This window comes from Chrysemys picta, unplaced genomic scaffold, assembly GCF_011386835.1.
Source record: "Chrysemys picta bellii isolate R12L10 unplaced genomic scaffold, ASM1138683v2 scaf46, whole genome shotgun sequence".
Classification (NCBI taxonomy): Eukaryota; Metazoa; Chordata; order Testudines; family Emydidae; genus Chrysemys; species Chrysemys picta.
The window spans coordinates 34,353-62,182 of NW_027052753.1; the positions used below are offsets into that span (position 1 = coordinate 34,353).

The window sequence follows — 27,830 nt, forward strand, 5'->3', positions numbered from 1 at the left end:
ACAAACAGATTTATTAACTATAAGTGATTATAAGTCAAAGCATAACAAGTCAGATTTGGTCAAATGAAATAAAAGCAAAACGCTGATCTTAACACTTTCAATGTCCTTAAAAATGCTTCTCACCACAGGCTGGCTGATTACTTTTCAGTCAGGCTCTCCCCTTTGATCAACATTTCAGTTGCTTGATGGTAGTGGTGTCTGTAGATGTAGGTGGAAGAGAGAGAGCATGGCCTTTCTTTCCTTCTGACTTTGCTCCCCATCCCCTTCAGAGTCAGGTGAGCATTACCTCATCGCAGTCCCAACCTGCCTAAAGGAACAGGGTGACTCCCTTGAGGGTCTAATAACAGATTATTTTGTTGCTGCCTGCCTAAGCCAGTTTCCATTGTTCCTGTGAGGCTGGGCTGGAGCTATCTCTAGACCAGATCCTGCATTCCTTGGGCACTCTAATTCCCTTTGGCTTTGGGAGGTGCACAAGGAAAGTAGGTGCAGGTCTGAAAAGCAAATTCATATTCCCCCAGCAACACCAAAACCACAGCAGTACTCAGAAATTCGAAAGCCACTAACAGTGGGGAAACCTCGGGAAAAGTTCCCCAAAGCCCTAGCTACAAAATAAAATATTGATCATTATTAATGCAGTTTGTTAAAGAACAAAGGCCCAGTGAGGAATCAACTGCAGGAGACATAAGCCATTCAAAACTACATAAAGTACAGTGAATATGATCCAGGCGTAAATCAACATCTCTTCATTTCCATGGCATTAGCATGATTTACACCCGCTGAGAATCTGGCCCATTATGTGTTTGCACATGTTTGATGGGAGGTTGGATTGGTAAACAAAAGCACAATGTTGTCAAGGGGGTAATAATTACTAGGAAATTACTAGTTCTAAAATACATGGCTGGCAATGTGCTCCCTTGCCTCTCTTAACAGCTGTATGGAACTAACAAATCTTAAAAAAAGGCAACATATCAGTGAAATCAGTCGGGGGGAGGGTCAAAAGTTATCCAAAAAAACTGTTTTTTGATGGAAACAGGTTTTCAACTAATAAACATTTTTCACAAAAAGGATCTGCTTTCTGTGGAAAAACTCAAATACTGCAAACTCAAAAGATTTTGGCCCAAAAACAGATGATTTTGGGCGTGGATCAAATTTTGGGAGGGGTTTCAGCTGAAAATTATCAGGTTTTGAATTTTTGCAGGAAAAAATATCAAAATTTTCTGCAAGAAGAAAACCAGCCCATTTTTCTTTCAGACAGGGCTGGCTCTGCCCAAGTGCTGGCAAAGTCCACAGTTCCCACTGACTTCAATACGACAGTGGGCACTCAACTCTGGAAAAATCAAGCCCTTAGAGCTGCTCCTAGAGCGGGGAACTGTATCTAAACCCGCTACGGTTTTCTAGCCATGTATTTTTTTAATGAGAAAATAAAAAACATTTGCAAGGAAGGGAGCTTGCAGGGACCGCCCCACGAGCCCTGAGCTCAGCGTTACGCGGGGGCTCGCTGTCTGCCAGGGAACTGAGTCTTTGAGTTCACTTGGCTGCTGCCAGGGGGACGGGACAGCTCCTCTGCACTGGGCATCTCTGGAGCTGCAGGCGCCTGGCGTGGCCTTGGGGCTCTGGCTGCCCCTGGCTCCCGGCTCTGCCTGGCCCTGGGGCTCTGGCTGCCCCTGTGTTCTCCACACGTTGGGTGGCCCCCGCTCACCTTGAAGCCTGGCGGCTCCCGCAGGTCCCACCGGCAGGCACAGCAGCAGGATGCCCATGATGCCAGTCACCTTCCTGGCCATGGTGTTCAGTCCCCGCAGGACTGGAACCTGCCGGGCTGGGGCTGGGGCTGGGCCTGGGGCTGCTGCATTAGCAGGCGGGGCTTCCTCCTCCTTCCTGGTGCGCTGCCCGGGGCCTGAGATGGGCCAGGAGCCCGGATGCTGCGGCAGGGGGCACAGGTGATCGGCCCATGGCTCCTCCTCCCGGGACTGCTGCAGCGTCGGTGTTTGACACAGGCCATTGGAAATTGGAAAGGTGCAGGAAAGAGCCACAAATACGATCCAAGGGGCTGGAGAAAATGTCTGATGGGGAGAGATTTACAGAGCTGAATCTATTGAATATCACAAAAAGAAGATCAGAAGTGACTTGATTACAGAGCATAAATACCATCCCAGGGAGAGACTCCCGGGTACTAAAAGGCTCTTTAGCCCAGCAGAGACCACCAGAACAAAAACCAATGGCTGGAAGTTAGAGCCAGACTAATTCAAATGAGAAATAAGCATATACGCTGACTTTTATTTTTCCTGGTGGGTGCTCCATCCTCACTGCACCCCAAGGCCCCCCCACTCCACCTCCTCCCTCGAGGCCCCGCCCTCACTCTGCCTCTTCCTGCCTCTGCTCTGCCCTCTCCTCCGAGGCCCCATGCCAGCTGCCAAACAGCTGAATGGCAGCCCAGCTGTGACTGCTGGGTGTTGACCACCCCTGCTATTTTTTTCCATGGGTGCTTGAGCCCTGGAGCACCAATGGAGTCAGTGCCTATGCCTGATTCTCTTCTCACTTGTAGCCGTGTAAATCAGGAGCAACCCTAAGGAAATCAGTTAATGAACCCCAGCGGTTCACCAGCCTGGGAAGAGCCTAATGAGTGGCTGTGGTTCAATAACAGATATAAACCCAATCTGACAAGCCAGAGAAGGCACGTCAGACTGGCAGTGCCAGCAGGAATCTGAAACACACTTCTTGAGTTGAAGAGGGTACTCAGCAGGGGTAAGGCTGACTGGCATAGCTATACTGGCAAAGACGCTATAGTGTAAACAAGACCTGCATTAACCACGTTTTCAGGCAGTTAATTTCCCTTGTTTCCTGAGGAAGTGGTGTTAGTGAGGGGGCATGATTGGAGGGCACCTGTGGGAGGGGAATGATCTGCCACTTGAGCTACCAGCTCTGAGCAGAGCAGCTTGGCATGCACAGAATTGGGGAAAGGCAGTGGCAGTGAGTCTGCATGCCCCCCACCCCCAAACTGCACCCATGGTGGAACTCCCCATCCCCCCCCCAACACTGCAGCATCACCACCCCCGCCAGGCTCCCTCTGCCTGAAACAGGACTCACCTAGTGGTGCCTGCAGTTGGCACTGGCTGGGAGCTGGAGCTTGCCCAGGAGATCTAGGTAGCAGGCGGGGCGACCCAGGGGAGCAGGGTCTCACCACTGCTGATCAGACTGGGTTTTTGCAGAGCAGAGGGAGCCTGGTGCTCCCCCCTTACCCACCTCTAACCCTAGCTGGAGCAGTGGAGCAGCTCCCTGAGGCTGCTGGAGGAGGAGCCCCACCCTCCACCGAAGTCTGACTCAGGCCTGGGTCAGCCTTTGCTGCAGCAAGCCCAGGGGGGCTACAAAAGTTGAACAGCTAATAGGTGATTAATGCAGCCATCTACCAGCTGATCGGTGGGGGTGGGGCTACTTATCCCTGGCTGGGGCTGCAGCTCTATTGCTGGTGGGTGTTAAGCACCCGCTAATTTTTTTCACTGAGTTCTCCAGCTCTGGAGCACCCATGCAGTTGGCACCTATGGAAATAAGGCCCAACATTATGACAGTGGGGGGTGATTAACCACTAGAACAACCGGCCAATGGAAGCATTTGATTACCCAGATTCTGATTCCTCCAGATCCAACCTGGAAGCCCTGCTGGAAGGTCCTTTCGCCAAACATAAGTCATTGGGTCAATATAGGGGTAACTGGGAGAAATTCTCTGACCTGTGCTATACAGGGGGTCAAAGTCAATGTTCTAATGTTCCCCTCTGGCCTTCAAATCTCTGGACCTATGAAGCTGCTGCCAGGCAGCACTAGGTATGACGGCTTGAGTGTGTGCCAGGCGCTGGGAACAGGCCTGCTCAGTGCATGGCACAGGCCCACATTGCAGAGACTGGGGTGTGGAGCTGAGAACAGAGAGAACTGTCATTGTAGGCTGTGTTCAGGATGGGATTGGAAGGGACAACAGGTGTCTGGAGTTGCCCGTGTCTGGGGTCTTGGACAGACAGCAGAGGGGAAGCTGTGTGTGGTGTACATTGCCCTGGTACAGTTTCCAGTAGCAGGGAAGGGAGAGAGATGAGGAGCCAGAGAGGGTTTCTGGAGGCAGGTTGGGTGGGGACTGTGAACCTGGGACAACAGGGGGTGTTTTCATCAGAAGGATGTGAGTTGTGTCAGGTCCTTCCAGAAAGATCCAGACTGCTGACCCCAGCTTTGTGACCTGGGATCTTTCTGTGTGGGACACAATTCCTCATTTCTCAGTCTAGTCATCTAGACATCTGAATTCCCATCACAATTAAAAACAGACTGTGTCTCCTGTTCATAGAATCATAGAAGATTGGGGTTGGAAGAGACCTCAGTAGGTCATCTAGTCCAACCCCCTGCTCAAAGCAGGACCAACACCAACTAAATCATCGGAGCCAGGGCTTTGTCAAGCCGGGCCTTAAAAACTTCTAAGGATGGAGATTCCACCATGTCCCTAGGTAACCCATTCCAGTGCTTCACCAACTTCCTAGTGAAATAGTGTTTCCTAATATCCAACCTAGACAGGCAGGAGTATAAAAAATATTGCTCGAGCATGCAGGGATGTAATCAGAAAGGCCAAAACACAACTGGAGTTGCAGCTATCATGAGATGTGAAGGGTAACAAGAAGGATTTCTACAGGTATATTAGCAACATGAAAAAGGTCAGGGAAAGTGTGGGACCCTTAATGAATGGTGGAGGCAACCTAGTGACAGATGATGTGGAAAAAGCTGAAGAACTCAATGTTTTTTTTGACTTGGTCTTAGCAGACAAGGTCAGCTCCCAGACAGCTATCCTGGGCAAAACAGTATGAGGAGGAGGTGAGCAGCCCTCAGTGGTGAAAGAACAGGTTAAGGACTATTTAGTCGATTTAGTTGGTGTTGGTCCTGCTTTGAGCAGGGGGTTGGACTAGATGACCTCCTGAGGTCTCTTCTAACCCTAATCGTCTCTGATTCTATGATTGTTTTTCTATTTTTTCCAGTCATCCTCCACCCCTTTCTAGTCAATGTCATTTTACTGGTGCCAGGGGCAGTGTCTTCATGTGACCAGACCAGGCTCCACACTGAGATTTCTGGGATTACACTCGGCTGTTTGCAGACTATGAATAGTGTCATGATACAAATCACTCACCTATATTACCATCATAACTGGAACTGGTGTCACAGATCCTAGTGAGTGCTCCTTCCTGGCTACCCGCTAAGGCTGCTGTCAGGGCCGGCTCCAGGTTTTTTGCTGCCCCAAGCAAAAAAAAAAAACAAAACAACCGGAGAGCCACCGCCGAAGCAAAAAAAAAAAAAAAAAAATCTACACAAAAACCCCCGGAATGCCGCCCCTTGAAAAGTGCCGCCCCAAGCACATGCTTGGAATGCTGGTGCCTAGAGCCGGCCCTGGCTCTGTATTCCCAGGGGTGTTTCAAGCTCATGGAGCATGAGCAGAGTCCAATCACACCCCCAGTTTTGGGGTCCTTGGCGCAGTCTCTTGCCACTTAGGACTTGGTCAGATAAAAGAAAGACTTGGAAGCTTCTCCATTCTGATTCTCCTTCCATATGTTTGTGTCCTTCCAGCATCCAGCGAGTCTCCTTTTGAGCCTCCAAGGAGAGGCATGTGTGTAGTAAAGGTTGGCTTTTCAGCCTGGATTATCACACACACATCGCCAGAGGAGCAGAGGGGAGTGAAAAAGTCAACAGACAGATTGGAAACATTGTTTGTTGATGTTTTTTAACTCTCATGGTTTGTGGGGCCAATCTGATGGTTTTTTAGGATCTGACTCATGATTTTTGATCTCTGAGGCTGACAGTCCTGCCCCAGTGTGTCAGAAGTGAGTGAAATCTGCTCTCCAAAGCAGGAGTAAAGGAAGAAAATGGCCAGAGTGGTGAGTGAGTGGGGACAGTGGCGACTCAGGGTGGAGAGCTGTGGGAGCTGCAGCAGGAGGAGGCAGAGTCGTGTCTCAGCACAGCACTGCAGTCCCTAGTGCAAACGGCTCTGCGACAGAAATGTGATTGTGGCAAATCAGGCAGCTGGTCTTGCTGGAAGCAGAGATTTGAGCAATTCCAGACGACTGCTGGTTTAATAGAGGAAGCCCAAGAATACCAGGTAAATGCCTGGCCATTTGCCATGGGTGATGCTGCTGATGACATCCTGTGTGCCAGACTCCTCACTCTGAGGAGAGGAAAGACTACGCCAAAGGGAAAGAGGTGTTTAAGGCCCATTTCCTGGGCACATAGAATGTTATCTAGGAAAAGGCCAGTTTGAATAGCAGGTGCCAGGAACCAGAGGAAACAGCTGAGATTTTCATTACTGCAGTTCATAGTCTGGCTGAACGTTGGAAATATGGAACATTTAAAGATGAACTAATAGGAGATGGGCTAGTTATAGGGTGACCAGACGTCCCGATTTTATCGGGACCGTCCCGATATTTCCTTGTTTGTCCCGCGTCCCGACCGACATGAGGTCGGGACAACCGGACAAACAAGGAAATGCGCCGGAGCCTGGAGCCCGGAAGTGCTCGCGCCCCCCCCCCCGCCCCGACTCCGCCCCCTCCTCCCCCGATTGGCTCCCTCCCTGAATCCCCGCCTCTTCCCCAGGCTCACCATTCCTCCCCCCTACGCAAGCGCTGGAGGGAGGCCCGGGAGACTCAGGGGAAGCGCGGGACCAGGGTGAGTAAGAGTCCGGCCTGGCCCCGAGCAGGCAGGACTCAGTCGGGTGGTAGGGAGAGGAGGGGGGCGGCCCGCGGAGCCAGGCGGCGGCTGTTGTTCTCCCCCCCCCGGGCAGCGGGACTCGGGAGCAGCCGCTGCTGCAGCTCCCACTGCCGCGGGGGAGGAAGCGGCCATGGCGCTCGGCGGCTGCGGCGCCCCCGAACCCCCCGAGCCGGGGCCTGCTGAGGGGACCCAGCAGCGCGCACGCTGCGCCCAGCCCCTGGCCAGTCGCGTCTGGGCTGCTGCCCAGCTGGTGCTATCCCGCGGCGGCCCCGGGGCGGAGGCATCGGCAGCCCAGCCCCGTTCGTTCCCCTGCGGGACCCGAGCGGGACGGGGGGGCTGGGGCCTGCTGCCCCCGCTCCGGGGCCGCCGCGGGATAGCACCAGCTGGGCAGCAGCCCAGACGCGACTGGCCAGGGGCTGGGCGCAGCGTGCGCGCTGCTGGGTCCCCGCAGCAGGCCCGGGCTCGGGGGCGCCAGAGCCGCAGCCACCAAGCGCCATGGCCGCTTCCTCCCCCCGCGGCAGTGGGAGCTGCAGCAGCGGCTGCTCCCGAGTCCCGCTGCCCGGGGGGGGAGAACAACAGCCGCCGCCTGGCCCCGCGGGCCGCCCCCCTCCTCTCCCTACCACCCGACTGAGTCCTGCCTGCTCGGGGCCAGGCCGGACTCTCACTACCCCGGCCCCGCGCTTCCCCTGAGTCTCCCGGGCCTCCCTCCAGCGCTTGCGGAGGAAGGTTTTTTTTTTTTTTTGGCCCCGCCCCCCGCCACGCCCCCCCACGTCACCCCCCCCCCCCCCCCCCCGCGGCCTGATATTTGTCTTTGGTGATCTGGTCACCCTAGCTAGTTATAAGAGACACTGACTGATCAACACAGCTTCAGTTAGACCCAGACTGCACACCAGCAAGTGTGATAGCAAAAGTGAGAATGGTGATGTAAGCAGAGTCTGAATGAATGAGCTCTTCTCTGATTTCTAGTGATGAGCTGGAACAGGAGTAGTCAATTATTTTTTGTCAAGGGCCAAATTTCTTGGTCAAGGTATAGTCAAGGTCCAGACTCCGGAGAAAATAATAAAGACATTATAACAACAATGATAATTATAAGATTTTGGGTCTGTTCAAAAACATCTGGTGGTCCGGATTTGGCCCGCCATCATCTGCCCATTGACTGCTCCTGGGGGGAAAAGACTTCAGGAGCAGATTGTATTTGCACAGACACACCTACACTGCCTAGGCATGCAGCAGAGGGAGCTGCTCTGCCAAAATGATCAGTTTTGGCTGGTTTTGGGTTACAAATCACTCTAGTATTTGAGTGGAAGGGCAATGAAATGTTGTTATCCTGAGTGTGTGAGCAAAGGGCATCAGAACTGTGATTTGCAGGCCCCTGACTGAGTGGGTCACGCAGGGATTCTCACTTGCTAAGCAGGGGGTAGAGTTGCCAAATCCCAGTGAAAGAGAGACAAGGGTGGAGGCGGGAATTCTTTTCTGGTGGTGTGGGCTCTGGCTAAGAGTGGTCTCTCCCTTGTTTAAAGACAGAGCTGGTTAGTCTCAGTGGTGAGCCCTGGTTTTGTTCCGTGGTCACTACCCCTGCAATCACTGCTAACCAGCTGTAGGTGCTGAGCCTTAGACCTGGTGTGGGGCCATGTTACAGTGAAAGGGACTGTCCAGCCTGCACCAGCAGGGAGGTTCCCCACTACTGGCTGAAATCCCTGAGAGCTGGGTAAGTGACAGAACCTCCGAATGTGGCAGCGGAGAAAGTGGTGGCAGCAGCGGGCCATGACAAAAATGGGTGGAGCAGCAGAGTGAACAACAGCAGTGGTGGGTGACAGCAGCGAGTGAATGCTAGCAACTGTGAGCCAATTGCAGAGGCAGCAGCTGAAGCATTGCTCAATGCCTCCCCCCACACCCATGGTGGGAGGTTGTAACGGGGTCCCTGAGGTGTAACGTGGACTGTGGGACTGCTGAGCCCTCCAACCCCACCTGCCTGGGCCGTCCCTCACACTGCGGTGCTAATGTCAAGCTACAAGCCTCGGACAGGCCCTGCACTCACACAGCCATCCACAGGCAGGGACACACCTGTTACCCGAAATTGGGTCAGCTAGTGAGCTTAGGGAGGACTAATGACCCACCAGAGTTTGGCAGAAAGCAGTACGTTTATTATATTGATAGCTAAGCTCAAAATAGAGGGTGGTGTCACATTCACACTTGCATACTCATGCTCCCAGGACAGGCATGGCACTGGAGATGTCAGGATCCTTCAACGTAAGTGTCCCACAGCATAGCGATGGATTGTGCGATGAAGGTAAGTCTTCCCGAGGCATGATGGAATGCAATGCGGTGAACCACTGGCCAGGCGGTCCGGGCGAAGGGCCTTCACGGGAGGTACAAGCTTGTGAGTGCACTGCTGAGCACATGGCCCCTTCCCCTTTTAAGGACCTGCTCCTCATGGCCTGTGACTAGAGATGACTTGGCTGCATCTGGTTGGTCACACTCCACCTCAGCCAGTGTCCATGCAGTGTCCATGCATTGGGTGTGTGAACGCTGCCTAATTAGAGTCCCAGACACCTTGTGGAGCTTGGGGGCGGAGGCTCGACTGATTAGGGGGCCTATAAAAGCAGCCGCCCAGCCAGGCAGCGGCACAGCTGTGAGCAGCGGCACAGGAGGCTGCTAACAGGGGAGTTTGAGTGGGAGTCTCATTGGAGGAGAAGGTATCTGTACTTGTGTCTGTCTTTGTAGTGCTTGTGTATGTAGAGGCCTGTAGGGGCACTGTGCTGGGAGGGCAGCCGAGCCCTGAGTAGGGGGCGGAGCTTGGCTGATTAGGGGGCCTATAAAAGCGGCCGCCCAGCCAGGCAGCGGCACAGGAGGCAGTGAACAGGGCTGCTAACTGGGGAGTTTGAGTGGGAGTTTGCAGGGGGAGGCGGAAGGGGAGGCAGGAGGGCGCGGTGTCCCGTGTGCTCTGTTTCCCCAGGTGCACTGGGCAGAGACTACAGCGGCCATGAGCCAAGCAGCAGGGGACACAATGCAGATGATTGCATGTGGAAGCTGCGGTATGTACATGGTACTAGAAGGGGGAAGCCTAAACAGAGGTATGTCTGTATGAAGTGCCGTCTAATAGAGCTGCTGGAAGAAAAGATCCGAGGGTTGGAGATGCAGGTAGATACCCGGGTAGAGTTTAGAAGGGGGTTCGAGCAGCTGATGGAGGAAAGGCAAGGAGGGGCTGAAGGGGAATGCTCAGGGGTTCAGGTGGAAGCAGGGGCTAAGGTCTGTGAGGGGGGAATATCTGAGGGAGAACAAGGGCAGTGGAAGCATGTGACCATGAGAAGCAGGCCAAGGAAAAGGAGGGCTAGTGAAGGGGAAATAGAACTCAGGAACAGGTTTGGGTGTTTGGATAGCGAGGAGGGGGGGCAGCAGGTGGTAACTGAAGGTGGGAGGGTGAGGAAGAAGAGAAGAGCAGCTAGCCCAATAGAGAGAGGGGAGGAGTTGATGGAGACAGCACCAAATCTGGGCCCCGGGAGGATACAGGATGGCACAAGGGGGAGTATAAAGGAAAATAGGAACGGACACGGGTTACGACTAGAGGGAACAGAGGATAGATTAGTAGATCGCACTGTCGCCAGGCAAAGGCAGGTTTACGTGATTGGGGACTCCTTACTGAGGAGGTTAGACAGGCCTGTGACCAGGGCGGACCCAGAGAACAGAAGGGTGTGCTGTCTACCGGGTGCTAAGATACGGGATGTGGACCTGCGGTTGAAAAGGATCCTAAAAGGAGCAGGTAAGAACCCCTTGATAATCCTTCACGTAGGAACAAATGACACAGCTAGGTTCTCGTTAGAGAGAATCAAGGGAGATTATGCCAGACTGGGGAAGACGCTCAAGGAAATCGAGGCTCAGATCATCTTCAGTGGGATTCTGCCTGTTCCTAGAGAAGGGCAGCAAAGGGCTGACAGGATTGTGAGGATAACTAGCTGGCTAAGGGAGTAGTGCTATAAGGAGGGCTTTGGGATGTATGGTCACTGGGAGGCTTTCGGGGACAGACAACTGTTCTCACGGGATGGACTTCACCTGAGTAGGGAAGGAAATAGACTTCTGGGAGGGACGCTGGCTCATCTCATCAAAAGAGCTTTAAACTAGGAATCTGGGGGAGACGGTTGGGAGATGTCCAGTTAATCTCCACGCCAGATTCCAACATTGAAAAGGAGGGTGATGAGATAAGAACAGATATGTCCAAACCCTTCCCCCCGGCTATAAGAAGGAGAGGGGGGATGAACAGCAAGGGGTCCGTACCAAATTGCATAACTGATGGGAGACAGGCTAAACGGCATACATTAAGATGTTTATACACCAATGTGAGAAGCCTAGGTAACAAAATGGAGGAATTGGAGCTCCTGGTCCGAGAAATGAAACCGGATATCGTAGGAATAACCGAAACCTGGTGGAACAGTAGTCATGACTGGAGTACAGATATGGAAGGGTATGTGCTGTTTAGGAACGATAGGAACAAAGGTAAAGGTGTGGGGGGGTAGCATTGTATGAGGTAAACTGTAAAGAAATAATAACTGATGGAATGGATAAGACGGAGTCTGTCTGGGCAATACTCACACTGGGTAAAAGAACTACTAGAGCCTCCCCGGGATAGTGCTTGGGGTGTGCTATAGACCGCCGGGACTACCCTGGATATGGACAGAGAACTATTTAATGTTTTTAGGGAAGTAAATACTAATAGGAACTGTGTAATCATGGGAGACTTTAACTTCCCGGATATAGATTGGGGGACAAATGCTAGCAACAATAATAGGGCTCAGATGTTGCTAGACGTGCTAGCTGATGAATTCCTTCATCAAGTAGTAGCTGAACCGACGAGGGGGGAGGCCATTTTAGATTTGGTTTTGGTGAGTAGTGAGGACCTCGTTGAGGAAATGGTTGTAGGGGACAACCTTGGCTTGAGTGATCATGAGCTAATTCGATTTAAACTAAATGGAAAGATTAACAGAATTATATCAGAGACTAGGGTTTACAATTTCAAAAAGGCTAATTTTAATAAATTAAGGGGACTGGTAAGGGAAGTGGATTGGGCTAACATATTTATGGATCTAAAGGCGGATGGCGCCTGGGATTATTTTAAGTTGAAGTTGCAGGAGCTGTCGGAGGCCTGTATCCCGAGAAAGGGAAAACGGTTAGTAGGAAAGAGATTTAGACCAAACTCGGGGGTGGTACCGTTGGACTGGAGAATAGCTAATGTGGTTCCTATTTTCAAGAAAGGGAAAAAAAGTGACCTGGGTAACTACAGGCCTGTTAGTTTAACATCTGTAGTATGTAAGGTCCTGGAAAAAATTTTGAAGGAGAAAGTAGTTAAGGACCTTGAGGTCAATGGCAATTGCGACAAATTACAACATGGTTTTACGAAAGGCAGATCGTGCCAAACCAGCCTGATCTCCTTCTTTGAGAAAGTAACAGACTTTTTAGATAAGGAAAATGCAGTGGACCTAATATACCTCGATTTCAGTAAAGCGTTTGATACGGTACCGCACGAGGAATTATTGGTTAAATTGGAAAAGATGGAGATCAATATGAAAATCCAGAGGTGGATAAGGAACTGGTTAAAGGGGAGACTGCAGTGGGTCATACTGAAAGGTGAACTGTCAGGTTGGAGGGAGGTCACCAGTGGAGTTCCTCAAGGTTCGGTTTTGGGTCCCATTTTATTTAATCTATTTATTACTGACCTCGGAACCAAATGTAGGAGTGGGCTGATAAAGTTTGCGGATGACACAAAGTTGGGAGGTATTGCCAATTCGGAGAAGGATTGGGATATTCTGCAGGGAGACTTGGATGACCTTGTAAATTGGAGTAATAGAAATAGGATGAAATTTAATAGTGAAAAGTGTAAGGTGATGCATTTAGGGATGACTAACAAGAATTTTAGTTATAAGCTGGGGACGCATCGGTTGGAAGTAACGGAGGAGGAGAAAGACCTCGGAGTCCTGGTTGACCGCAGGATGACTATGAGTCGGCAATGTGACGTGGCCGTGAAAAAAGCTAATGCAGTCTTGAGATGCATTAGGCGAGGTATATCTGGTAGGGATAAGGAGGTGCTGCTTCCGTTATACAAGGCACTGGTGAGACCTCATTTGGAGTACTGTGTGCAAGTTCTTGTCTCCCATGTTTAAAAGGGAACTCAAACTGGAATGGGTACAGAGAAGGGCCACTAGGATGATCAGAGGAATGGAAACCTGTCGTATGAAAGGAGACTCGAGGAGCTCGGTTTGTTTACCCTAACCAAAAGAAGGCTGAGGGGGGATATGATTGCTCTCTTTAAATATATCAGAGGGATAAATTCCAGGGAGGGAGAGGAATTATTTCAGCTCAGTACTAATGTGGACACGAGAAGGAATGGATATAAACTGGTGGTGGGGAAGTTTAGGCTTGAAATTAGACAAAGGTTTCTAACCATCAGAGGGGTGAAATTTTGGAACAGCCTTCCGAGGGAAACAGTGGGGGAGAAAGACCTCTTTGGCTTTAAGATTAAGCTTGATAAGTTTATGGAGGGGATGGTTTGATGGGATAACATGATTTTAGTCAATTAATCAACAGCGTGCCATCACTGGTAAATAGTATCAATGGTCAATGAGGGTCTGGCTAGAGAATCTTGCCTGCATGCTTGGGGTTCTACTGATTGCCATATTTGGGGTCGGGAAGGAATTTTCCTCCAGGGTAGATTGGCAGAGGCCCTAGAGGTTTTTCGCCTTCCTCCGCAGCATGGGGCGGGGGTCGCTAGCTGGAGGATTCTCTGCGACTTGAAGTCCTTAAATCACAGGATTCGGGGACTTCAACAGCTGAGTCAAGGGAAAGGGGGTGGGTCAGCTTTTGTGGCCTGCATCATGCGGGAGGTCAGACTAGATGATCATACTGGTCCCTTCTGACCTTAAAGTCTATGAGTCTACCTGGGAGCTCTCCTGATCTTCCAGCTGTTCAACCAATCCATTCATCCCACAAGCATTCCAGGAGGGAGGGGTGGGGGAAAGTGTAACAGACCTTTTGAGCATACAGGTTATACATAGCATACAGATCACTGCTGCTCCTACAACAACACCCAACTGCATTACATGAATACTCTCCCAGCCACTCATGAGCCATAGTAGGGAGGCTCCAGTCAATTCCCCCCAGCTCCCCAGCCTTGCACCCCAGGATTGTACCATTGTGCACTTGTCAGCAGCCTAGCCAGTGTAAGCTCATTACCTAGTTCACCACACCCTCAGTGTGGAATGGACACACATCAGCCTTTGTAGTCTGAGCTGCAATTCCCCAAGCACTTCAAACAAAACACACTGTTTGAGGTAACATATCAAACAGGTTTATTAACTACAGAACAGTTGATTTAAGTGATTATAAGTAGCAGATGCAGAGGTCTTAATTCTAACTTAAAGAGGCTAAGCAAGATTTGAATCAAGCAGTGTCTCACCCTAAGAGCTGGTACAAGCAGCTTCCAGTTCTCCAATACACAGACTGAACCCCTTTCCAGCTTGGGACCAAACTCCCTCCTTCAAAGTCTTCGGCTACACTACGGACCTTACAGCGGCACAGCTGTACCGCTACAGATGTGCCGCTGTAAGGTCTCCCATGTAGCCACGCTTTGCCGATAGGAGAGAGTTCTCCTGCTGGCATGATTAAACCACCCCCAATGAGCGGCGTTAGCTATTTCTGCAGGAGAGCCTCTACTGCCAACATAGCGCTGTCCATATCAGCACTTCTGTCTGTGACAGTTGTCTGTCAGGGCTTTCTTTTTTCGCACCCCTGACCGACAGAAATTTTACCAACAGAAGTGGTGTTGACAAAGCCTTTGTCTTTCAGACAATCTTCCAGGTGTTGAGCTGAGCGGGGAGAGAGGCCAAGTAATGATGTCACTCTTCCTCTCTTATACTTTTTTCCGGCTGCTCGAAAGATTCTTGCTGTGACGTGGGTTAGCGTATCCCCATGGCATACGTGCCTTCTCCAAAAAGTCTCTGGGATAGTGGATTGAGTGTTGATGAGCCCTTAACTCCTGTCTGGCCACTGATGGCTGCTCCTTTGTCCCTACTGAAAGGCTGGCTTTGGGCATCTCCCAACCCCATGACATATTTCAGTAACACAAAAGGCAATACCTCATAACTTCACACACAATGATAGCAGAGACAATCCAACAGGATATTACGGTTCAACAGATCATAAAGTAATCGTTCTAGATTACTACATTTTTAATTGACTGAAACAAAGACATTATTTTAAATTAATCAGTCACAGAGGTTTAGTATGTTCATAACAATGTTCATTGCTTTTAGAAAAAGGGAACACTAATTTATTTTGTGTTATCTCCATAACCAGACATGTTTATGAAATTTCACCAACTTTATGTTTCCAAAGATTTTAGGCATAACAAAGGATTTTAAATCTTACTAAGGTACTGATTGTGCTGGAGGGTTCTCTTAAAACTAGTTCATCAAATAGTTCAGAGGTAAAGAAAGGGAAACTTGTTTGTCCAGCTATCTGGAAGGAAAGCGTTGTCCCTTTAAGGGCTAGCCTCTCTTCAACAGGGGGGTGAAGGGAGAAAGGGATGGACAGAAAGGACAGGGAGACTTTGGAAGCAAGTTTTTTGTACTATAGTAACTAAAATTAAAATATGTATTTTAGATAAGAGTGGTCTTTTGAAGGATTTATTTTAAAAACTATATGTCTGAAGAGCCAAGCATGTGAGGCTAAAGGTGAATACTCAGATCGTGGATCTAAAACTCTATGCAAGGATTTTTTAGAGATGTGATTTCATAATCTTCAGCAATCTTCTAATGAAATAGTTTAAAATTTGCTTTAAAAATAAGGTCCCGTAGACTAACATATTCTGAGTAAATATTACAGTAATGCACAACTGTTTTTGTCAGTAAATTCAGAAACTGAGACCTGGTCCACACTAACCCCCCCACTTCGGACTAAGGTACGCTAATAACGTAGCTGAATTCGAAGTACCTTAGTCCGAACTTACCGCGGGTCCAGACGCGGCAGGCAGGCTCCCCTGTCGATGCCACGTACTCCTCTCGCCGAGCTGGAGTACCGGCGTCGACGGCAAGCACTTCCGGGATCGATCCCAGAAGATCGATCGCTTACATCCGGACCAGGAAGTAAGTATAGACGTACCCTGACAGTATATACCTAGGGGTTGGCAAATGCCTGTTAAATGGCTTCATTACCACTCGAATGGCTCTTTAACAGTTTCAATGTTGTGCTAATAGGATTGGCAGGCTGGAGGCTTTTTCACTTTTAAGTTACTAGCTCCCTTCCGGAGTAAGAGACACCAGGCTGCAGCAGCCAGCTGTGGGAGCCTGCAGGAAGGGTCAGAACAGGGATAGGAAGGTGGGGGGGTGGACACTAAGACCCAGGAGGTGCCCCGAATTTTCCGGTGCCCTACACAGCTGTGTATGCTGAGTATGCCTAAGGACAGCCCTGGGTGAATGTCACCCCCGTCCCTCCATCTCAGGGACCCAGTCTGAGCTGGGAGTTCATCTGAAAGAAAGGACGGATTCTCTCCCCAGCGAAGGAGGCCTCAGTGAAAGTGAAGATCGGGGCCTCATTATCAGCACTGAAAAATGCCACCTGCCCCTGTTCATAGTCCAGACAGACCCGAACCTGCCGGTGCCAGCTGCTCTGGGGCAGGGTGCTCTGAGGGGCAGGTTGAACCTTAGACACCCATCCCCACCAATTCATGGCCCAGATCCCCTCCTCAGGGGAAATGCCGATCCAGCCTTTCCTCCACACAGACTCCCTGGCCACCCCGATGGCCCAGAATTCCTCATCCCCCACCTCCACCTCCCAGTACCAACTCCCCGTGGTGAACCCTGGAGAGCCCAGCACACAGTGCCAACGATCAAATCGCTCAGGATTGTTGGGCAGGTCCTGCCGTGTGTCTCCCCATCTCACACCCCGCCGATCCTCAGACAGGATGAGTTCAGGATGAGCTGTGTCTGGATCCAGAGTCACATGCACTGTGGGGAATTCAAGGGAATGGGTTAAAAAACCTCGGGACAGGAAGGGGGACAGCAGCTGAAGGGGGGGGTAGGGAGTGGGGGGAAGGGGAAGGACTGCAGTAGAGGACAGTAGGAGCTGAAATAGGGGGCAGAGAATGGGGAGGGGATAGGTAATTTTAAGTTGAAAAGATCGTAAATGTGTTATAAGACTGAAAACTATTATAACTGTACTTGTCATGAACCCCCCTTTCAGTGACAGGTGGGTCCCCCTTGCCGTCCCTTCATTCCCCATATTCGTCTTCTCACCAAGGGGTGAAGGCAGAAACCCCCCCTCCCTTCAACCCCCGTTGTGATAACTGTCCCTACAGGCTGACCCTGACTGTGAGCGCCGCTGGCAGACGTGAGTGAGAGCTCATCAAAAGTCACAGTAACCCATGGTAATAAATGTTGAAAGTAGGGTGACCAGAGAGCAAATGTGAAAAACGGGACCAGGGGTGGGGGGTAATAGGAGCCTATATAAGAAAATGTCCCAAAAATCAGGACTGTCCCTATAAAATCGGGACATCTGGTCACCCTAGTTGAGAGGAAAGGGGTTGAAAGGGGAGTGAAACAGACTGAAATAGCCCAGACAAAGAGACCTCCTGCTATAACTCAAGGATTGAGTTAAGCTCATGCCTGGTGAAGAAGCGACGTGTGGGACTGGTACTAAGGAGACCAAAATTGGTGTGTCAGAAACTGGGTGTAATTGGTGGACAATATAATGAGTGAACAGAGCTATTCCACCTCTCCCTTCCCTTTGGGGTTCTTGAAAGAAAAGCCTGTGGCAGGAGAGTCTGAGACTCACTGCTGATGGGGGGAGGGGTGACTGAATGGAGTGAGCTGCATCATCATGGCTGCCACCCCCACTGTCCCCTGGAACCCCGGGATCCCCCATGACACCGTTGGATCTTTGTCATCCTGAGCCTGAAAGGCACCTGACCAGACCAGGCCAGAATGTGGGACCCAGATGACATCACTACCTCCATTGGGTCTGGCTAAAACCCACCACCACCTGGGATGTGAGACTTTGCCCCTCACTTCCTGTGTCCTCTTCCTCCCTCACGTCTTCTCTTTCCTATAGCCAGGGCTGCCTGGGGGGGCAAGTGGGGCAATTTGCCCCAGGCCCCGCAGGGGCCCCCACGAGAACGTCATAGGCTCCCCCCCGCCTCTGCCTTCCCCCATCCCCCAGCGCCACGGCGCGCTGCATCCAGGAGCAGCCCTGGACAGCGCTGCAGCGGCATGGCTCGGGCGGGGCCTGAGCTCCTCCCGCTCAGAGCCGCGAGGTAAGGTAGGGTTACCATATTTCAGCAAGAAAAAAAGAGGACGGGAGGAGCCCCGCCCTAGCCCCGCCCCTGCCCCTCCCACTTCCCACCCCCCCAGAACCCCCAACCCTCCCCCCGTTCCTTGTCCCCTGACTGCCCCCTCCTGGGACCCCTGCCCCTAACTGCACCCCAGGACTCCACCCCCTATCTAAGCCTCCCTGCCTCTTGTCCCCTGACTGCCCCAACCCTTATCCACACCCCCACCCCCAGACAGACCCCTGGGACTCCCACGCCCCATCCAACCACTCCCCACCCCCTGACAGCCCCCCCCCAGAACTCCCAACCCATCTAAACCCCTCTGCTCCCTGTCCCCTGACTGCTCCGATCCATCTCCCCACCCCTGCCACCTGACAGCCCCCCCCAGAACTCCCAACCCCCCACCCCTCCCGCTCCTTGTCCCCTGACTGCCCCCTCCTGGGACCCCTGCTCCTAACTGCCCTCCAGAACCCCACCCCCTACCTAAGCCTCCCTGTTCCTTGTCCCCTAACTGCCCCCTCCTAAGACCCCCCCCAACTGCCCCCCAGGACCCTACCCCCTACCTGTACCCTGACTGCCCAAAACTTTCTCCACTCCCCCCAAAAAGCCCCCCCCGTTTCTTGACTGCCCCCTCCAGAACCTTCCTGCCCCCTGACCTCCTTACCCTGCTGCTCAGAACAGGGTGTTGGGCTCTGTGCAGCCGAGCCGGACACGTGGCTGAGCTCCCCAGCACAACAAAACCCGGTCCCTGGCCCTGCACAACAAAACCCGGTCCCTGGCCCTGCACAGTGCTGCCGGACTGGGCTGCAAGGGAGCTGCCGGCTCAGAATGCAGGGCGGATCCGGCTCCTCTACAGCTGCTCCTGAGTCCAACCCGGGACTTCCCTGCAGCCCTCCCAGCCGCTCGCTCTGCTCTGCCAGGGGAGGGGGAAATCCCGGACATTGTGAGTGCTTCACAAATTCCCCCCGGACGCTATTTTTAGCACACAAAAGGAGGACATGTCCGGGTAAATCCGGACGAATGGTAACCCTAGGTAAGGGGCGGGATTGCGAGTTGCGGCCGAGCGGCGGGAGCTCAGGCCCTGCTGGAGCCACGCCGCTGCAGCACTGTCCAGGGCTGGGCTGTGTTTCTCCAGCAAGGGTCACACTCCACTTCTGAGCATCTCTCATTGCCTAGTTTGTGTGAATCACATTCATAGGCCTCACGTCTCCCCACACATGGTATCAGGGGCCTAGGTGCCTGACTGAGGCTTTGTAGATGCCACGGGGGGGGAGGGGAGGGGCTAGCTGAAAGTTAGGCATAGTGCCCAAGTTCCTTTGTGGATCTGGGCCTGAGTGCAGAAGGCTCTGGGTGTGTTATATTTCACCCAAACCCACAGGGCTGCACTAATGATAATTCTTTAAACTTATCCCAGACCTTTTCCCCACCATCCTGTTTGTTTCCTACAGCAGTCTGAGGTGCACTCAGAGTTTGCTTCTGAGCTTCAAAGTGAACTTAGTGCCAGAGATAAAAGGAGGATTCAAACTCCTTTGAAATCCCTGGGTATAATAATAAATAATCTCAGAACAACAGTTTCTTCCACCAACAAAGCAGATCTCTGGAAGGGCAATGTCTAGAGAAAGGTTTCTCTCCCTAGCTGATTTAGCCAATATTCTGCAAATCAGTCAGATACACCTCTACCTCGATATAATGCTGTCCTCGGGAGCGAAAAAAATCTTACCGCGTTATAGGTGAAACCGCGTTATATCGAACTTGCTTTGATCTGCCGGAGTGTGCAGCCCCCTTTCCCCCCGGAGCACAAGGGGGAATGATGTTAGCTAAGGTGATGGAAGCACTCTTCCACTGGCCTGGAAGACTTTCATACCCCTGACCAATGTAGCTACACTGATAGAATTTTCATGTGTAGACCAAGCCTTAGCTAGACTCTTATTTTAAGCTCTTAAGTGGTGCTATATATATAGCTATACTTTTTCCAGTTCATTGTAGAAAAAGTGGAACTATGCTTTTCATTCATCTCTTCAATCTCTCACACATTTAAAAAACATAACAATGAATACATTTCAAATATTGCTATATTTGAAAACAAAACAGCTTGTGGAGGTGTCAGCAAGAAGAGGTGTCAGCAAACATTTCTAACAAGACCTTTTAACTTATTTATTTCTAGTTTTTTAATCAGATTCTTAAATGTGTAGAAATAAAATGTTAAGGTTCCACATTAAAAACAATTTTCAAAAGATCATACAACTCCCATCCCTTAGTGGGAGGTGTTTCTCTGTACTCCAGGTAGAAGGAAGAGGGAAAATGGAACTTACCAGATTTAGCAAGAATTTCCTCTAAAAGACAAATAAAGAAAAATAAATAATGTATGAAAATGATGATAGTTGTTAAGATGTTTCATAATAGAGGTATTTTTTCTCCCCTGTCCTTTTTTGTATTTTTGCAAAGTCAAATGGTCAAATATGGATCAGTAATAGAAACCTGTGTTCCCAGGAGCCACATCATATGTCAGGGCAATCCAAGGAACCACGCTGATTTTAGAGCAGTTAGGAAAGACCAGCTTCAAACACAGGCCTGATCTAAACCTTAACTCTGGCAGGGCTGTCACCTTTATATGTTTAATACTTAATATACCTTAGAGAATATTTATGAAAATACTTATGTACCTTAATATTTAATACTCATTGGCCCAGAAAGCAAGTGTAGGCTCTGTAGGGTAGGGATTAGGATGGTCACTGGGGAGGGGTGAGCTCCTGGGTTTCAGTCTCTGTGCCTAAGACTATTTAATGATTTATACCACCTAGAACAGCTTCGACAGAGAGATTGAGAGAGACCCACTTAGAATAGCCAGCAGCCCTGCAGTTAGGGCACTCGCATAGGAAAGGGGAGAGCAGGGATTCAAAGCTGGGCCGCCGCAGTTCGTCTGAGTGACTTAATAACTGGGCTATCGGTGATCAGAGGGACATCATCTCTGCAGTGCTGTACATGTAGACAAGCCATGACGCATCATTCGAAAAACTAAGGAGGTGCTCCTTAGTTTTTAGAATGACGCGTCATGGCTTGTCTACATGTACAGCACTGCAGAGATGAAGAAGCTCTCTCGTCAACAAAGCGCTGTCTACACCAGGGTTAGGTCGGTATAATTTTTCACATCCCTGAGTGACGTAGTTATACCGAGATGTTTGTGGTGTAGATCTGGCCTAAGGCACCTTGTGAAACCTAACAACATAGGACTGGAAGGAACCACCTGAATCATTGAGCCAGTCCCCTGCTATCACTGACCACCTCTTTAAATCTAGCCCTTCATTTCCAAACTGACTTAGCTTTTAATTTAAACAATGTTTTCAAAAGCCCCAAATCACAATGAAATAGTTTTGAAGTTTTTATAACTACCAGACAAACAAAAAAATCAATTATTTCAACAGCTCTTTCTCTGACTCTGTCATTCACCAACCAGTCTGCCTGCACAGACCAGGGAGCAGAGGCGTTAAGTTGGAGAGGTTGTAGCTGATAGACTTTTTGACCTTTGTTACATCTGAATACCTCAGCTCTTTGACTAAGCAATGGCACTGTTATAAAATAACTGTGCTCTCTGATGCTCAACCATTGCTATTCTCCTGAATTTCAAAAGGTGTGAAGTAAACTTTCTTGTCTGAAATTACAGCACGTTGCTTTGAATATACAGCAGGGAAACAGATTTCCTCCATTCGATGGAAAATTTTCTCTCTTCCACTGTCTGACTGAAAACGACAACATGTACTCAGTAAATCCATTGTACCCTGCTTTGCTGCTATTTGAAATGACAGCTGTGTCAGAGATGATGGTGCACACCTTGGGCTGGACTGTACACTGCGCTAACACCTCTGAAATCCAGGAAATACAAAGTTAAGTTACATGCCACCTGTTCAAAACATCCTTAGTTCTGCCCCTTTTAAGCTGTGTCCCACCATGTCCACAACATACCATTCCCATCAGGCAGAGCAGTTTTCAATCAACTTTGATCTCTATGTCTGCTACTTATAATAACTTAAAATCTATCTTTCTGTAGTTATTAAATCTGTTTTATATTTTACATAAAATAGTTGAAGTGCTTGGAAAATCTCAGCTCAGGATACAAAGGTTAGTGTGTGTCCTCTCCACATTGAGGGAGGGGCAGACTGGGTAATGAACTTACATTGCTCAGGCTTCTGACCAGCGCAAGACACTTCAGCTCTGGGGTCCTAGGCTGGGGAGCTGTGAGGATTGGCTGGAGCCTCTCTGCTGACGATTCATGAGTGGCTGGGAGAAGCATTCATGTAACTCAGCTAGGTGTGTCCCTTCCTGTGGATATCCGTGTAAATGCAGAACCTGCCAGAGGTCTGTAGCTTGCCAACAACCACCCAGTGGTGGGACAGAGGGCTCAGCAGTCCCCCAGTCCAGGTGACATCCTGGGATCCCCATCACAGCCCCTTCATAAAATCCTATTAAAAAACTTAGCAAGTTCCATTTTAACATTAGTTCTGTTTCATAGATTCATAGATTCTAGGACTGGAAGGGACCTCGAGAGGTCATCGAGTCCAGTCCCCTGCCCGCATGGCAGGACCAAATACTGTCTAGACCATCCCTGATAGACATTTATCTAACCTACTCTTAAATATCTCCAGAGATGGAGATTCCACAACCTCCCTCGGCAATTTATTCCAGTGTTTAACCACCCTGACCGTTAGGAACTTTTTCCTCGTGTCCAACCTAGACCTCCCTTGCTGCAGTTTAAACCCATTGCTTCTTGTTCTATCCTTAGAGTCTAAGGTGAACAAGTTTTCTCCCTCCTCCTTATGACACCCTTTTAAATACCTGAAAATACCTTTAAATACCTGTTGTTTTCTCTCACAACACTTCCTGGCAGTCTGCTCCAGAACCTCACTCCTCTGATGGGTAGAAACCTTTAGTTCCCAGCCTGAATTGAATTCAAGGCCAGATAATCCCCATTTCTTCTTGGTCGATTTGATTGTTAGCTTCAACAGTTCATCTCTCTCCATGTTGTTTACTCCCCTGATGCATTCGCAAAGAGCAATCACATCCCCTCTCAGCCTTCCCTTTGCTACCCAAAACAAGCTCAGTTTTTTTAGTCTCCTCTCTTACGGCAGGCCCTCCATGACCCTGATCATCCTGGGAGCCCATCTCTGAACCTGAAATTCATCCACCTCTGGCTGAGGTTGTGGGACACCCCACAGATGCCAGGACAGGAGAGCAGCCCCTCTTACAAAATATCCAGCTCCTGGGTGCTGATCCTTGGCATTGAGGAGAAGCTACAATTTGCTGCAGAAGTAGAAGAGGAGCCAGGGGAGGGATTTGAGTAGGGAGCGGACGACATGGTTGGAGAACAATTGAGGCAGCTGATTTTGCTGGCACAATGTTCGATCAGGCTCTTCATTTCTCTGGTGGGAGAGAAGAGCTTGAGAAGCAACAAAAGCACCTGGTGCCAGGGCTGAGACCCAACCAGAGTCCCCCTGACCACAGGGGAACCAGCCCCATGTAACCTCCTTGCCCAGCCACATGGCGATGGGGGAAATGACAGCAGGAAAACTTAGAGGTGTTCCAAGCCCCTGCAGCCAGGATTCCTCCAGCAGTAGCCGGCAAAGCAGCAATAGCCTGCTGCCCAGACAGCCTCTGGCCTTTTCAGTTTGCTGGTTTCCTCTTTGCTCTGCTCCGTTCCCTGCCTCCCTCTGCCCTCCATGGTCCTAGGCAGGACCTGAATTGCTAATATATTGAACAATCACATTCTAAAAAACAGTGTTTCAGCCCTTCTTCTTTCATCTTAAAGGAAGAGCAGAAGCTGTGTTTATTTCCCCTTTGCTAGTCTTTTGAATACACCCCACTGGTCCCAGAAATTACCTTTGTCTTTCTTCATTTCAGATCGCAAGGTTGCTAGAAGGAGAAAAAGGCAAATTATGAGCTTTCGTTCTGCCATGGTTATGGTGATATTCCAACGGTTGAACACAATGTGTTGTGCTTGTGAAAGAGAGGGACAGATTTACAGTCAGTGGTTTAAAACACACCTGTCTCAAATGCACCGTGGGGTCAAGTGGGGTCAAGTGAAGGCAGGGAGGAGTCGGCTATGTGGGATGAGGATAGAACTTGGGGGCAGAGAGGTGTGATGATCTGGCAGAATTGGGAGGGGAAAGATGAGGAAAGGAAGGAGATGTAGGACTGTTGTTTTTTTGGGGGGATGCACAGGTCAGGAAAGCCTCATCCCTTAGTGGGAGAGGTTTCAGGGGACTCCAGAAACAAGGAATAGGAAAAATTGAACTTACCAAGTTCAGCAAGAATTTCTTCTAAAAGACAAAAAAGAGGAATTAATAATGTGTAATAGCTGTTAAAAATTTTAGTACAGTGGTTCTCTCCCCACCCCTGCTACCTTCATCCATTTTGTTATGTTTTCAAAGTCAAACACAGGCAGTTTTTGTTTTTTTGTTTCCTGTTTTGGGCATGCTCGCTTGTGACATTTTTTATCACTAGAGTTGGGCAACATTTTTCAGCTGAAATCATCATCATCGGCAGTTCCTTGGTTCGTGGATGATCTCTACCACAGATTTACTTATGGGTCCTGAGATATCTCAGGAGTCCAATCCTGGAACCACAGATCTGCCCGCAGTAGGTACAGACATTTCCTAGCGGGTCAGCTCCCCATTGTGAGAAAGTTCTTTTTCCTTCCTTCAGCTTTGAGGGAAAGGCGCTTCTCCTCGAAGCGGGCCACTACCTGATGGAGGCTGACCACTGAGGTCAGTTGGTGGCTTGCTCCTCCCAGCTTGTGATGTCCACATCAGTTTTCTTGAGATACATTTTCAGTGTCTATTTGTAGCGTTTCCTCTGACCACCACGGGATCTCTGACCATGGGTGATCTGAGAGTAGATGGCTTGTTTTGGGAGGCGAGAGTATGGCATCCACACACAATGTTCAGCCCAATGAAGCTGGTTCATGAGAATCATTGCTTAGTGCTGGTGACTTGGCTTCAGTGAGGATGCTGGCGTTAGCGTAGCAATCTTCCCATTTGATGCGAAGGATCTTCCAGAAGCATTGTCGGTGGTACCTCTCCAGACAGTTGGGTTTGCATCCCTAAAGGAGTGTAGGAGTCATATTTGTCTTATGGGTTATGTAAAAGGCCTGAGGCAGACTGATGGAGCACTTTAGTCTTCCGAATATTGAGTCAGAGTCCTAGGCTTCGATGAGCTTGTGCAAAAAAATCCAGTGTGGACTGAAGGTCAGTCTTAGTGTGCACGAGGATGTCATCAGCATCTGGCCCTGCTGCCTTGCTGTTCTTCATTTGCATGATGGATCATGTTACTTCTTCGAGGGCAGGAGGATCAGCAAGAGATTCTCTTTCATGTCACTGAGGTATAGATTCGATGGTGGCATTAGAGACGGTTGACTCACGATTCAGGAGTGACTCAAAATGCTCCTTCCATCTGGCTTTGATGGCTTCATTGTCCTTAAAATATGTCAACCCGTCTTAGGCTCGGAGTGGTGTAGGACCATGGGATCATGGATTGTAGACTTGTTCATTTAAATTGCACAGATTACAGCTAATAGCCTTTTTGACTATTGGTACATCTGAATCAGGGCCGGCTCCAGGCACCAGCTTCTCAAGCAGGTGCTTGGGGCGGCCGTTCCAGACAGGGGCGGCAGTTCCAGGTATTCGGCGGCAATTCGGTGGAGGGTCCGTCACTCCGCCTGGGAGTGAAGGACCTCCCGCCGAATTGCCGCCGCAGATCGCGATTGCGGCTTTTGTTTTTGTTTTTTTTTTTTTTTTGGTACAAAGGCCCATGGTTCAGAAATCCCTTTCCTAGGCCAGTGTTCTCGACTCGGCTGACACATTGTCCCTGAAAGGGTCAGTTGAGAACTCAGCGTGCGCACAGCAAGCTGGAAATCTGCACAGTGTGTGGAGCGTGTGTATGTGACTTGGAGCTTGGCAGGGCAGCAGCACTGGTTCGTGGGGTTAAGGCAGCTGGGCTGTGCAGGAGCACTCCACAAAGCAGGGTGGCAGACATGGGGTCTGCAGCTGGGAGTGTGTCTGAGAGGCCCAGAAGCACATGGGATCCTGGGGTTAGGCCCACCCACAGCAGACTGGCGTCAGTCCAGAGAGGGGGTGACACAGGGCCTTGAAGTGATTTAATTAGCTAGCAAAACACCCCTACCTTGGACCCATGAGCAGCCTTTGCCATGGGAATCACAGCGTGAGAGCGGTGAGTCGGGGATCCTTTGCAATCTTCACAAAGAGCTTTGGCAATCTCCTTACAGAACCATGTGAGCTCCTTGCCATGTTCCCCACAGACATTCCCTTCCCTCCCCCTTTTTCCTGGTTTTAACCCCAGTTGTTTGATGAACTCTGCTATGCTGTCCAGCTGAGTGTTGGAAAGGTCTTTTCCAGAATGTGCATTTGGATGTTTAAAAGCGCGCTGGCGCAGCTTACTGACTCGCTCAGACCTCAGCGAAAAGAATATCCCCATTGTTATTGCTGCTTGCTGTGCACTCCACAATATCTGTGAGAGTAAGGGGGAGACATTTATGTCGGAGTGAGAGATTGAGGCAAATCGCCTGGCTGCTGATTACGTGCAGCCAGACACCAGGATGGTTAGAAGAGCACAGCAGGGCGCGGTGCGCATCAGAGAAGCTTTGAAAATGAGTTTTGTGACTGGCCAGGCTACGGAGTGAAACTTCTGTTTGTTTCTCCTTGATGAACCGTCCGCCCCTACCCCACCCGGTTCACTCTACTTCCCTGTAAACCAACCACCCCACCCTCCCCTCCCACCCTCGAGCAGCACATGCAGAGGCAATAAAGTCATGGTTACTTCACATTCATGCATTCTTTATGAATTCATCACACAACTAGGGGGATAATTGCCAAGGTAGCCCGGGATGGGTGGGGGAGTAGGGAAGGAAAAGGACACACTACAGTTTAAAACTTTAACTCTTATTGAAGGCCAACCTTCTGATGCTCGGGCAATCATCTGGGGTGGAGTGACTGGGTGGCCGGAGGCCCCCCCCCCACCGTGTTCTTGGGCGTCTGGTTGAGGAGGCTATGGAACTTGGGGAGGTGGGCTGTTGGTTACACAGGGGCTGTAGCGGCGGTCTCTGCTCCTGCTGCCTTTCCTGCAGCTCAACCATACGCTGGAGCACATCAGTTTGATGCTCCAGTAGACGGAGCATTGACTCTTGCCTTCTGTCTGCAAGCTGACGCCACCTATCATCTTCAGCCCGCCACTTGCTCTGTTCATCCCGCGATTCAGCCCGCCACCTCTCCTCTCGTTCATATTGTGCTTTTCTGTAGTCTGACATTGACTGCCTCCATGCGTTCTGCTGTGCTCTGTCAGCGTGGGAGGACATCTGGAGCTCCGAGAACATATCATCCCGAGTCTGCCGTTTTCTCCTTCTAATCTTCACTAGCCTCTGTGAAGGAGAAACATTTGCAGCTGGTGGAGGAGAAGGGAGAGGTGGTTAAAAAAGACACATTTTAGAGAACAATGGGTACACTCTTTCACGTTAAATTTTGCTGTTCACATTACACAGCACATGTACTTTCGTTACAAGGTCACATTTTTCCTCTTATATTGAGGGCCTGCCGGTTTGGTGTGAGAGATCACTCACGCAGTGCCAGGCAACAGATTTCGGCTTGCAGGCAGCCATGGTAAGCCACAGTCTTTTGGCTTTTTTAACCTTCTTAACATGTGGGAATGGTTTCAAACAGTAGCACCCTCCTTTCCCATACCAAGCACCCGTTGGGTTGGCCATTTAAAAGGGGCTGCGGTTTCCGGGTTAACATGCAGCA

General features: G+C 50.2%; 2 long non-coding RNA genes across 2 annotated transcripts; both read right to left on the minus strand.

The window, feature by feature from the left end:
- LOC135977858 (uncharacterized) lies at positions 1 to 27,830 on the minus strand. Its single transcript, XR_010595302.1, has 4 exons — positions 26,991 to 27,830; positions 24,318 to 24,338; positions 23,899 to 23,931; positions 1 to 2,089 (listed from the first exon to the last, which is right to left on the minus strand). It is a non-coding gene; the product is annotated as an uncharacterized LOC135977858 (long non-coding RNA).
- On the minus strand, positions 14,037 to 20,883 carry LOC135977859 (uncharacterized). Its single transcript, XR_010595303.1, has 2 exons — positions 20,340 to 20,883; positions 14,037 to 16,708 (listed from the first exon to the last, which is right to left on the minus strand). It is a non-coding gene; the product is annotated as an uncharacterized LOC135977859 (long non-coding RNA).